Source organism: Meles meles, chromosome 9, assembly GCF_922984935.1.
Source record: "Meles meles chromosome 9, mMelMel3.1 paternal haplotype, whole genome shotgun sequence".
NCBI classification, from domain to species: Eukaryota; Metazoa; Chordata; class Mammalia; order Carnivora; family Mustelidae; genus Meles; species Meles meles.
Window position 1 is genome coordinate 87,432,545 of NC_060074.1, and position 12,295 is coordinate 87,444,839.

The 12,295-nt window shown below is 39.3% G+C and overlaps 1 protein-coding gene across 7 annotated transcripts in view; it reads left to right on the forward strand.

Moving 5' to 3' along the window:
* Window positions 1-438: 438 nt before the first annotated feature.
* GTDC1 (glycosyltransferase like domain containing 1) overlaps window positions 439-12,295 on the forward strand; it is a 395,678-nt gene continuing 383,821 nt past the window's right edge. For 6 of the 7 annotated variants that reach the window (XR_006820273.1, XM_046018869.1, XM_046018871.1 and 3 more), the window contains exon 1: window positions 439-521. The gene's annotated coding sequence lies outside the window, so the exon portion shown is untranslated. The remainder of the gene's footprint in view (window positions 522-12,295) is intronic. The other variant, XM_046018866.1, reaches the window with a different exon arrangement.

Here is a 12,295-nt window from a genome sequence, read left to right on the forward strand (position 1 = left end):
ACCGGCAGGAAAACTGCAGGAGGAAGCCGAGGCCGATCTAGTGAGCAGCGAAGACCGTCCAGAAGAGAAGGAGCCAATACGAGCTTAGAAGAACAAGACTAGAGGGTTAGAGAAAAGAGTACAAAAAAGCTGAAGAGGCAGAGAGGGGTATTGATGAAGAGATGGAAAGGGGGAAAGGGCGGGCGGAGAGGTGAGAAGTGAAGCGAAGCCCTCGGTAGGTGAGAAGAGGAGCGGGGGCCGTTAACTAAGTCTATTCGGTGCGCGCGGGCGGGATCCGCGCTGAGTCAGGGACCCCGCGCTCTCGCCGTCCCGACCGCGCAGTGGGCGGAGTCTTAGGCGCGTGGGCGGGCAAAAGGGCGGGGCCTGCGCCTGACGCGCTCGAAGGCCGCAGCGGCCGCAGGCCGGGAGGGGTGGCGGCGGCGGCGGCGGCGGCGGCGGCGGGGGAGGGGCACGGCGTCAGCGCGTCGCCGGCTGGGCCGCGCCGGTGGCCAGGAGGGAGAGACAAGGAGGAGGAGGAGGAGGTGAGTAGGCTCCGGGCTGGGGAGCCGCGCGCGGGCCGGAGGGGAGGCGGAGAGCGCGGCCCCTCCCCTTCCCTCCCCGACGCCCGCCTCGCGGGGCCGCGCGGCGCGAAGTTCCCAGAGGGGCAGTGGCGGCGGCAGCGGCGGCGGCGGCGGCTCGGAGAGCCGTGGGTTGGGGGGGGGGGCGGAGCTGAGGGCAGCGCGGGCGGCGCGCTTCCCGAGCGCACGCGCTGCGTTCCTTGTGCCGTTGTCCGCCTTGCCGGTGGAGCCGGGGACACCGGCCGCTGCGTTTCAGTCCTGTAGGCTGGCCATTTTCTGATTGAATTTTTTTGAGTTCTGCGCTTGGTGTGTGGTAGCTTCTAGGGACCCGGCGTGCCGCCGCCGCCTCCTGCGGCAGGCGAGGGGCGGTTTGGGGGCTCGTTACTCTCGCGCGGGGAGAAGGGAGGCCGGGTTCCTGGGGTTAGCCCGAGTAGGCGGAGGGGCCTCCTGCCGACCACGGGACTGCGAGGCGGGGTCCCTTGCCACAACGCGCCTCCGGGCCTTCCTGAAGGGAACCTTTGCGGCTGTCCCCTTTATTGCTTACTTTCCTGCCCTCGCCAGCCCCTCTACCTCTCGGTCAGCTGAAATGAAAGACTTCACTCGCCCCTTACCCCATCCCTCCTGTGAGGATCGGACATATACTTATTTTGATCGTGTCGCGGGCTAACTGTTCGGTGGAAAGGTTCTCTTAAGCCTTGTAAGTCTAGCCACGTACTCTGCAGCGAAGTTGCAGTACGCCACAATTTAACCTGTAGGCCTGAGGGAGTTCTCTCTCTCTCTCTCTCTCAAATACAACTTTTAGAATCTTCTGAGAACTGTACTGCATTAGATTATCTTTGAGATAATTCTTAAATTAGCGCCTTGAGGCAGTGTGATGGGAGGTTCAAAGAGAAGGCTTTACACTTTTTCCTCCACCTGTATCACCGAATGAAATGGAAAAACGTTGAGTTGACGGTGATTTTCCGCAAGAGGTGGGTTTCACAGTGCAGCCCTCCAGTGGTGTGGCTCACCTTGGTTGTTTGGTCCTACCCCTGAAGTTGATCTTAAAGCTCAGTGTAGTGGTCAGGTAAAGGAGATGCTAAAAAGAAGTTCAGAATAATTCAGTAGAGCCATTTTATTGCATTCTGCTAGCCTGTTTAACCTTAAGCTTAAGCGTGGCAGTAGTTTTCATGTAGAAACCCACAGACCTCCCAAGCGCTATATTGAACTTTAATTAGTGCATCCCAGGTCTGATAGGAGTAGATTCTCCTTAGCTCTCACTCTCTTGAATATTTTCCTTTGGATCTTGTATTTGATGAAACAGTGTTAGTTGGAGGGGTACCTTTTGAATCATGCAACTTTCTTTGACAAACTTGTGAACTGAATAGGTAAAATCTGAACCCTGATACTGAGATAAAAATAGGAAACTGAATTTTTATCATTATCAGTTTGAGAAGTTAAGATGGCTTCTTTACTCCTGTTTTGAAATCCTGTTGACATTTTAATCTTACATACCACAGAAGTACAGAAATTTCTTTTTGTAAGAGACTTTCACAGTTAAATCCAACCCCATTATTTTACAGGGAGAAATTAAACAAAGAAAGTTTCTTGAAGATTTTCAACAGGAGTTGAATAGAACTAGTTGACTTAATTAACTGAACACTTAAGTATATAATTCAGACCTCCCCAATGAATATTTTTGTACCAAAATTTGTTTTGATTATGTTATTTTTTAAAAAGTCTAGTAATTACTAAATTTTCTTTGTTCTTTTTTCTGAGTATATGCCTTAGTTTGTGATTTGGACCCATTAGGCACAAATGATACAGATTATTTATAATTAGGATGTGCTACAGTCTATCAGTTGAAAACAGTACTTTCCAGTTTGTTTGAAATTAGTAATTATTTTCACTTCAAGAATGTTTGTTCATATTCTTGATTCAGATAGTCTGTTTTGATTCCAGGAGATTGGCATTTTAAAAGTCTGTGTTTAAGACTGGTGTATATAACCTTGATGTTAATGAGGAAGAAAGATGCTATACACATGTAGTAACTGAATTCCAGTATTCCCAGGCAGCATCACTTTTCTTAGTGGGCCTCAAATGCTGAAGTCCTGAAGTTCTTGCTGGGGTAGGGTGAATTCTTTGCAACTTACACACCACAGTGTATAGGCATTTAGTAAATAAATACTTTTTGGCTTCTGTGCACTTTGCTTGGTGGGGGCTTCGTGAAAGACCATGTCTTACTCCTTTTTTTTTTTTTAAAAGATTTTTATTTTTTATTTGTTTGACACAGAGAGATCACAAGTAGGCAGAGCAGCAGGCAGAGAGAGGAGGAAGCAGGCTCCCCGCTGAGCAGAGAGCCCAATGTGGGGCCTGATCCCAGGACCCTGAGACCATGACCTGAGCTGAAGGCAGAGGCTTAACCCACTGAGCCACCCAGGCGCCCCAAGACCATGTCTTATTCTATCTGTGTGTGCCTAGTGTCAAGTGTAGTAGATATTCTCTAAATGCCCGTGTTCCTGCTGGTCTTAAGCAAACTAAAGGTAGCTGAGTGGCTGGAAGTCATGACTCATGATTTGTAAATTTGAAATAATTTATTTCCATTTATGTGTTGAACCATATGCTATATTAGGCTTAATTCTAGTATTGAAAAAGGTATCAGGTAATAAATATTTTAGAAAAAATGGGGGGAACAAGCTTAACATTGAGGATTTTACTCTTTACCATATGTTACTCTCTGTGAAATAGGGAAAACGACCTTTACTTAATTTTTTTTTGATAGAATACCTCAGTAGAGCTAAAGTAATACAAATTTTCCAGTGAAATTTTCCACTGGAGCCAAGTTTGACCACCATCAGTTGAGTGACCCTCTAATTATTGCTGTAAGCCACATACTAAAGTTTTGGTTTCACTTTATAAGGTGAAAAATTTTTCAGCATAAAGACTTTTGTAAGGATCATGACTTTTGGAGTCCAGTCTACCTTGGCAAGCTGTCATGATGGGATATTTTAAACTGTTTTATATGGCATTCTGGTGGTATGGTAAAACAAAACAAAACAACTAAAAAACCTACTGTATTTTCTTTTTTTCTTAGGCTTATTTATCTCCTATTTTAATAGATCAGAATAGTGTGTTTTGTTTATTTAAAAAAATTAACATAGGAAAATTTTCAAGCATTTCTTTTGGAAAGTACCACCACTTCACCCTTTGAATAGCTTGGAAAATAATGTTTGAGCAAACGCAGGGCCAATTCCTTAGCATGATTCCTATTTGAATATGTAGATCATAAATAATAGCCTTCACAAGGACAACGTCTGTGGACTACATGCATTTTTTTCTACAACTTTATAACTGAGAACAGTTGTACAGTATAGTAGGGTGTTTATAGGAAGGAGATGATTTCACATTTATCATTCTGGCTCTTTTGCTAGTCCCAGTCTACGTATCCTATCCACTGCCAGTTTTACCCCTTTGACCCAGTTTTTGAATTGATTTTTAAGATTGAAAATACATTAAGATCTCCATTCCCTTCTGTAGGTGGGATCTGGAATTATTCTGGTGCCTTGAACATTCATTGCTCACGGAAGTATGGTATCTCACCATACTGTTGGCACGTGTGCAGTTTGAGATTCTCATTTTTAAAGACAGTTTACTCATCAAGAGTTTTAAAATACATAGCATAAACATTTTAATGAGAAGTGTGTGTGAGGCATCTAGAATATTTCAATAAAGGTTTAGATGGGATTAGGATATAAATTCATTAATAAGAATCAGAGTATCTAGTCCTTTCTCCCCCCTACTTTAAGGTCATACTTAAGTCATTTAAACAGATGACTTTGTTTTTGAGTATTCATTTATAAAAGTAACCAGAGAAGCAGTACCACAGCCTTTCTTTAGTAAGTGTTAAGTAGTCCATAGAGTTGATGTTTTCTTGTGTTGTTTCTTTTTGTACTCCAGATCACTTGTGGACCTGAAACCTTGTCTTAATCTGCTTAAGAACTCTAACCACTTGGTCATCTGACTCTCCTTGCTGTTCCCTCTTCTGCTCAGGGAGTTGGGACCTATTCTTTTCCACAAGTGGATGGTTAGGGCTCTGTTTCAACTAAGGCAGAACTTGCAGAGCCAAGATCCTATGCTACTGTCTCCAGGACTTGCACTTACTGGATTGATGCCTTACATACTCAGGATAGGCTGGCTGAGAACTGGGCTTTTTTGGCTGTTGTGATTTGAGTCCATTTTGAGGGTCACCTTTTCATTTGCATCAGACTGTAGAACACCCTAGACTTCATCCAGTCATTACTTAGATCCCTTTCTTGTGTAGCTGTTCCATTCTTTGCCTTCTTAGCTGAGTCATGTAGTTGGTGATTTTTATCCCCTGAGTTCAGTGGTAGCTAATCATTTTCAGGTGTTTGATTTTCTACCCATGTCTTCTCAGTTTTGAGCTTTCATTTGACCAAGTAGCTGTTGTACTTTCCCATAGCACATTTGTTCATTATTTGTCTTTCCTTCTAGACTGTACCGAATGTTGAGACTGAATCTGTGTTTTTCCTGGTGGTTTCCTCGCACTCAGTACAGTCCCTTGGCACATAGCAGGTGGTAAATAAATATTAATTAATATAGAATTCATCCTAACAGTCTGTTATCAGTGTGGAAAATCAGTGTTCATTTGGAAATTTAGATTTCGTATAAGAAGTTTAGACATTTCATCACCACCATTAGGACTACAGTCTGTGTATTATAAGTTATAAGCAAATCCATTTAAAAAATAGCTTCATCAGTCATCCGGGAGGGCATTTATTTCAGAAGAAAAAGTATATAATTTTCACTACGTATTTTTAGATGTTGCACATTTCAGTTTTTCTTGAGTTTGATTAAGATGTGTATATAATATTTCTTACACATTGAAGTTTTATGGCACTATAAAGAAGTGAGTTTAATTGCCCTCTTTTTGTTCATTAGTAATTATATACTAAAGAGTAAATTCTCATTAAATGGCTCTTAAATGCCTGCTCATAAAAAAGAGAGACCTCTTTGATTTTGTTGTCCATACAATCCTAGTTATTGTTTTGAGGCAAGTCATCAAACTCTTCAGTAGTCTAAACCTTTAATTTGGTTTCAGAACAGTAGTCAGTCATGTATTGAATACCCAAATTACCATGTCTTTAACAAGTATTGCAAACACTCTGTATTAACAAGGTAATGACCATAACTTTTCTTGTAGAATTTCTTGTGCTAATTTTTTAAAAGAGGACTTTTTGAACTAAATTTCCTGTGAAGGCCAAAATCTCATACTTTTAATGATAGTGGAGTGTATATGTTTGTGTAGAGAGGAAGGGATGGTATTTTTTGTAGTGGTATTTTTAAGTGGACAGTTTACTAATTATGTTGAGGTAACATTTTATAACTCTAGAAGGAAAACTTCAATTATCTGAATGAAATGAGGTACATGAAATTAATTCAGATAAATGGGGGAATCTTTAGTGTAAATGATGCATGGCAAGAGACATGACCTCAATCTTGATTTTTTTTTTTTTTCTCTGTATATCTGTCAGCTGCTTTTATATTACTGGATTGTGATTCTTTTTCTGTGATGGGAGGAAGTAAAATTTGCTCTATAGTTTTTTTTTTTCCTTTGCCACAAAGGGAATCCAGAATGTGGTATTCTGTGACAAGTATAATTGCTCATCTCTTGCCTGTGCTGCCCTGCCCTTTTAGGTGGTATACCACAGCCTTCCATTTTGTCACCTTCCTATCAAATGTCAGATGTGTGTGTGCGGATTCCTTGAGAATACAATTTGTTTGAAATTAAAGCCACAGTCTTCTGTCCAATCATAAGATGTTTATCCTTCCTAAAAGTTGAGTTACTTCAAGTTAAGATGAATTGAACTGGTTAAACCTTGATTCCTTCCCTGTCCCCTTAGGGTTTAATATTAAGAAGTATCTGATGAGGGCGCCTGGGTGGCTCAGTGGGTTAAGCCGCTGCCTTCGGCTCAGGTCATGATCTCAGGGTCCTGGGATGGAGTCCCGCATCGGGCTCTCTGCTCAGCAGGGAGCCTGCTTCCCTCTCTCTATCTTTGCCTGCCTCTCTATCTACTTGTGATCTCTCTATGTCAAATAAATAAATAAATAAATCTTTTTAAAAAAAAAAAAAAGTATCTGATGATGTAGGACCTTAAAATAGCAGCAAACAGTGGGGCATAACCCCTGGTTTTTATGGATCCTTACTTGAAATGACAATTTTGCTGATTGATTAGAGTTTAGGAAAGCTTTAGGAAACTGATTTCTGCTGTCATTTACTGTATTTTCAGCATTCCTGGGCTCCTGGCATCTGAGAGCTGTTGTGTAAAGAGTAGTCTTTGTATCTGTGATGACATTTTTCTCTAGGCATTTTTTTGTTTTGTTTTTAAACAGAGGGGTTATCTCAGCTTTAGAGGTGTGTGCTGCCACCTGTTCTTTTTTCTGCATTACCTGTCGATGTTTTACCTAAAGCACCTGAGAATGTGTCTCTATTTTCAGCCTGTATCATCTCCTTTTTGTCTGTTGGTCTTTGAGATACAAGATGATTCAATCTTGATTGCCTTGGGCAAAGTGGATATGATATCAGCAAGCTCTGTATCCAGACCTTGTGAGCAATTCCTAGGTCATTGCCCGAGACTTTCTTAAATACATGCAGGCAGTGTGATTGAAGAGTTTAGGCTTCAAGGTCAGTCCAGACTGATTTCAACCCTGTACCATTTATGAACAGCATGCTTTAGGGGAAGTTAGTTAGTTTTCTGGGTTTCAGTTTCCTTAGAATAATCTTAGCTGGATTGATTTGTTGTCCTATGCAGATAAGTGTTTAGTAAGTTTGTGAACTATCTACCTAGATCATGGGCTATTTTAAAAGAAAGTAGGTTTTGTTCTATTTGAAGACAGAGATAATCAAATTAGTTAAAAAAATTACAAATAGAGGTCTTGCTCAGTTGAGTTTAAAACTATGTAGGACTTGGAACCATTGAATTATTTATATATAAGGGTATTCTTATATGTGACATAGGCAAAATATGTAGCATACTTGTTGAATTAAGACAGACTTGGATGATCAAGCACTTGGATAACCTTGTGCAGGGAACATGCCCTTCTTGACTCAATTTTCTTCTGTAAAATGGGTAATAAAAGCATCAAGAATAATGAAGGGTGAAAAAAGGTTAGTAAGTCATTATAAAGGCTTAAGAGATGAAGTAAGTATAGAAAATACTTAGTAACACCTGAATCCATAAATACTGATAGTTGTTATTGTGACCACAAACAAGTTACTTCCCCTTTCTCTACCTCAGGTGTCCTCAGTAGCATGAATGTTATCAGAGAACTAATATAGTTATGAGGATTTAATGAGGTAATACATGTAAGTGCTCATTATATGTTAATTGGTATTGTTACATTATTAATTCAGTTTCAGAATGAATTGGACCAATTTTGAGTTAAAATCAAGGAATTTGTACAGATATTTAATAATTCTTTTTCTTAATATAATTCTTATGTTTGGAAATATTTATTATGGATTTGGAGATGGCAACTTATCATTTATAGCTTTTAGTGTTTCCTTAAGATAATGGTTCTTAAGTGTGGAGATTCCTGAAGAAATTAAGAATAGAGCTTCCCTATGACCCTGCAATTGCACTGCTGGGTATTTACCCCAAAGATACAGATGTAGTGAAAAGAAGGACCATCTGTACCCCAATGTTTATTGCAGCAATGGCTACAGTCGCCAAACTGTGGAAAGAACCAAGATGCCCTTCAATGGATGAATGGATAAGGAAGATGTGGTACATATATACACAATGGAGTATTATGCCTCCATCAGAAAGGATGAATACCCAACTTTTGTAGCAACATGGACGGGACTGGAAGAGATTATGCTGAGCGAAATAAGTCAAGCAGAGAGAGTCAAGTATCATATGGTCTCACTTATTTGTGGAGCATAACAAATAACATGGAGGACATGGGGAGATGGAGAGGAGAGGGAGTTAAGGGAAACTGGAAGGGGAGATGAACCATGAGAGACTATGGACTCTGAAAAACAACCAGAGGGTTTTGAAGGGGCGGGGGGTGGGGGGGGTGGGAGGTTGAGGAACCAGGTGGTGGGTAATAGGGAGGGCACATACTGCATGGAGCACTGGGTGTGATGCCAAAACAATGAACACTGTTATGCTGTAAATAAACAAATTAAAAAAAATGGTGATAATAAGAAAAAAAAAAGATAATGGTTCTTAAATTGTGATGTGTAGACAGACCCATGCAGGTCACAAGAGCTTTTAAGGGGATCTGTGAGGTTAAAACTATTTTCATAGTAATGCTTTTTGCTATTTCCACTGCTTTGACATTTGCCTTGCTGATACTAAAGCAATGGTGGGTAAAACTGTGGACATTTTAGTACATATTAAATCTCAATGGCACAAAACTTTACTAGTAATCATTGTATTCTTTACTACCATGCTTTTCCAGTAAAAAAAAACAACAAAACAAAACAAATGCCAGTTTCACTGAAGAATGTCATTGATGAAGCAGTAAAAACATTTTATTAAATCTTAATCCTTGAGTATACTTTGTTTTAATATTCTTTGTGATGAGGTAGGAAATATTCAAAAAACATTTTTTGCTGTATATCCAGAGTACATTGGTTGACCTAAAGAAAACCCTTCTGTGATTTTTTTTTGAGTTGCAAGCTGAATTAGTCATATTTTGCGTGAAGCATCATTTTTACTTATAATAATAACTACCAAATTATGATCATTTAGACTTAGATATTTGGCAGTCATTTTCTTGAAAATGAACAAAGCGAGCCTACCACTTTGGGGAAAACAACTGATCATCTTTGTTGCCAATGATAAAATTTGAGATTTCAAGTGAAAATTAAAATTTTGGAAAACTTTTATCACCTGCTGTGCCCTTGACAGCTTCCTAATACTTAAAGATTTTTCTGATGAGATGGGTGGTGATATTAATGAATGTGAGGTTTTGCTGTGGTATTAATTAATTATGTCAAAATTTGGAATATAAACATAGTGTAAGACACCAATATTTTCAAAGCAATCAGTGTTATAAAATTGTGGGTAAAAGACCCTTACAGAAAGCAAGTGACAGAAACAGAGTTACTGTGATAATAGGTTCCACATAATAGATAACTGTTAAACTCCTACTTGTCAAGTTTTGGTGTAGTATCAAAGAAGAATGTTCACATTTATCTGAAAAGGCAATTAATATTAACATATAATTCCTTTTTTCTGTTGCAGTCAGAACAACATATCACAACAGATTGAATATAGAAGCAGGTACAAGAATTCATCTGTCTTCTATTAAATTAGACATCAAAGAAATTTACTTTTTTTTAGGAAAGTACTTTTTTATAACGTATGTTATTTGTCATATTAAACATGTCATAAAATTTTAAAATGAGTTAATGTTTATATTTTCTCATTTAATTTCTAATACAGTAAATAATAATTATGACTAATATTAACAAGAATTCTCAAGAGTTCTCAGTATTTGAGGATACAAAGGAGTCCTTTTACTAAAAAGTGTGAACTGTCCCCTAAAGGGAAGGAGGCTAGATATGTCAAATGAGTAAAGTTCTGAAGTTTTTAATCTTCTGAGTATTCCTTTGGAATATGGACTGCATGCGTCTTCTTTTTTTTTCCTGGTAATAAGGGTATGTTGCTGTACTCTGTGTCATTCCCCAAGTAGGCATAGGGTTCCTGTATGTATTGTTGAAGAAGATTTCATTTTTATTTAAGATTGATGCTACTTATGTGGTTGCTTCTCAGAATTAAAATATGGTTAATGGTCATTTCAGTGAGCCTCTTCATTTTTGATACTACGCATTTGTTTGTGTTAAAACTATTCTTGCAATTTTCAGAGTTGTTCACTGTGGCATTCTATTTCAGGATTATACTGAAATTCACTTTGCTGAAAATAAATTGCCATATTCTTTGAAGTCTTTACGTGAGGCTAATCTGTCCTGCCATAAAGTCTTCCTGACATTTCACAGCTATTTTTTAGTACAATCAGTCTACAACTTATGAATGTGTTTGTGAATTAATTATTTGCAGCAATACAATATGAATTACAGATGCGTTCTGTAGTACCACTAATAGTATGGGCATAGCCTCATCGTGGACTATTGACATGTTTTTTGGGGGAATTATGTTTTCAGTGCTAGAAATCTAGCCGAATACATTTCTCCACTGTAGTCACATAGTGGCAAGAAACCCTTCTTTTTCTCTTACAATAGACTGGGGTTGTTAAAGCTTTGGTAGAAGCAAGACAGACAGTCTGAGGCAGTGCTCAAGAAATACAGGTATTTTGAGCACTCCAAGTGGATAAAGGTTAATGGATAGCACTCTCAGATGAAGCAGATCCAGAAACTTTGGGCTAACTAGGTGATGATGAAGGGATAAAAGGGAAGGAATATTCTGAATGCTGCTTGGAGTGGATATATTCGCTTTTGGGGCGGTTGCTAAAAAGTATGAGATGCCTTAACGTGGATATTTCTAGGATGGGAAATCCATCTATATAGAGGTTTGTCTTGTGCTCTTATATTTGGTCATTGTATGAACTGAGCTCAAGAAACAGAATGAAGGTTCAGTTGGGCAGGTTAATAAACTCATGGGTTTGTAGTGTATGAGTTTGCATGTAAAAGGAAATCTGTGATTCCAGGAGCATTCATGATCAAGAGGAGTAGTGGAGGTTGGAAGAATGTTGGAATATGAAAACTGTCCACAGGGCCCAAACAAATTCATGTTACAGGATGCTTGTTAAAGCAGGGGTGGAACTAGCTATCAGCCAGCACTGATCGGTCAATGACTACTGTGACTCAGTGTACTACCCTAGGATCTCTAGCGGGAAATAGAGAATTTTAAGACTGGTATTAGTGCAGCAAGTTTGTTATGGAGAATGGTTAATATAAAGCAGAAATCCAGAACCAGGAGAACTTAGGGATACAGAAGAGGCCAGTGTCGTAGAGGTATTTGATTTTGAACCTGAGCTTCTTGCCTCCTTCCTGCCCAAGGGTCATACTGATTCCTTGGATTGAGGCAAGGCTGAGCCAAAGTGGAAAGCAAGGTAACTACAGTTGTCTACACTGGAATGACAGACCTACCCAGAAATACTTGTTAAACAAATGTATGAAAGTAAGGGAAGGGAACAACTGGGTCATTGCACCTCAGGTTCTTAATACAGCAGACACTAGGTGTCCTAATAACCTACCTACTTGATGTCCTCTAGATCAGGGGTTGGCAAACTTTTTTTTTTTTTTTTAAAAGCACCAGAGAGTAAAGATACTCTTCTTTATGGGTCATTTAGTTGATGTTGCACCTACTTAAGCAAGTCTGCCATTATAGCATGAAAGCAGACATAGAGAAATACATAAATGAATGCATAGTTGTGGTTCCAATAAAATCTTATTTGTGGAGACTGAAATTGAATTTCATGTAATTTCACATGTCACAAAGTATTAAGTCTTTTTAAAAAACTTTTTAACCATTTACAATTTTAAAATCTATTCTTGGATCATGGCTGTACAAGAATACGTAGTGGGCTGAATTTTGGTTCATGAACTGTAGTTTGCTGACCCTTGTTATAGTCAAATAAATCACTGTCAGTTATAATGCTGAAAGCTTAGCATTACTGAAATAGATATCTCTAGGACAATGCTGTTGGTGACACTGTCTTGTTTTATAGGTGACACTGATGATAAAAATCCGTTCAAGAATTTAGATGTG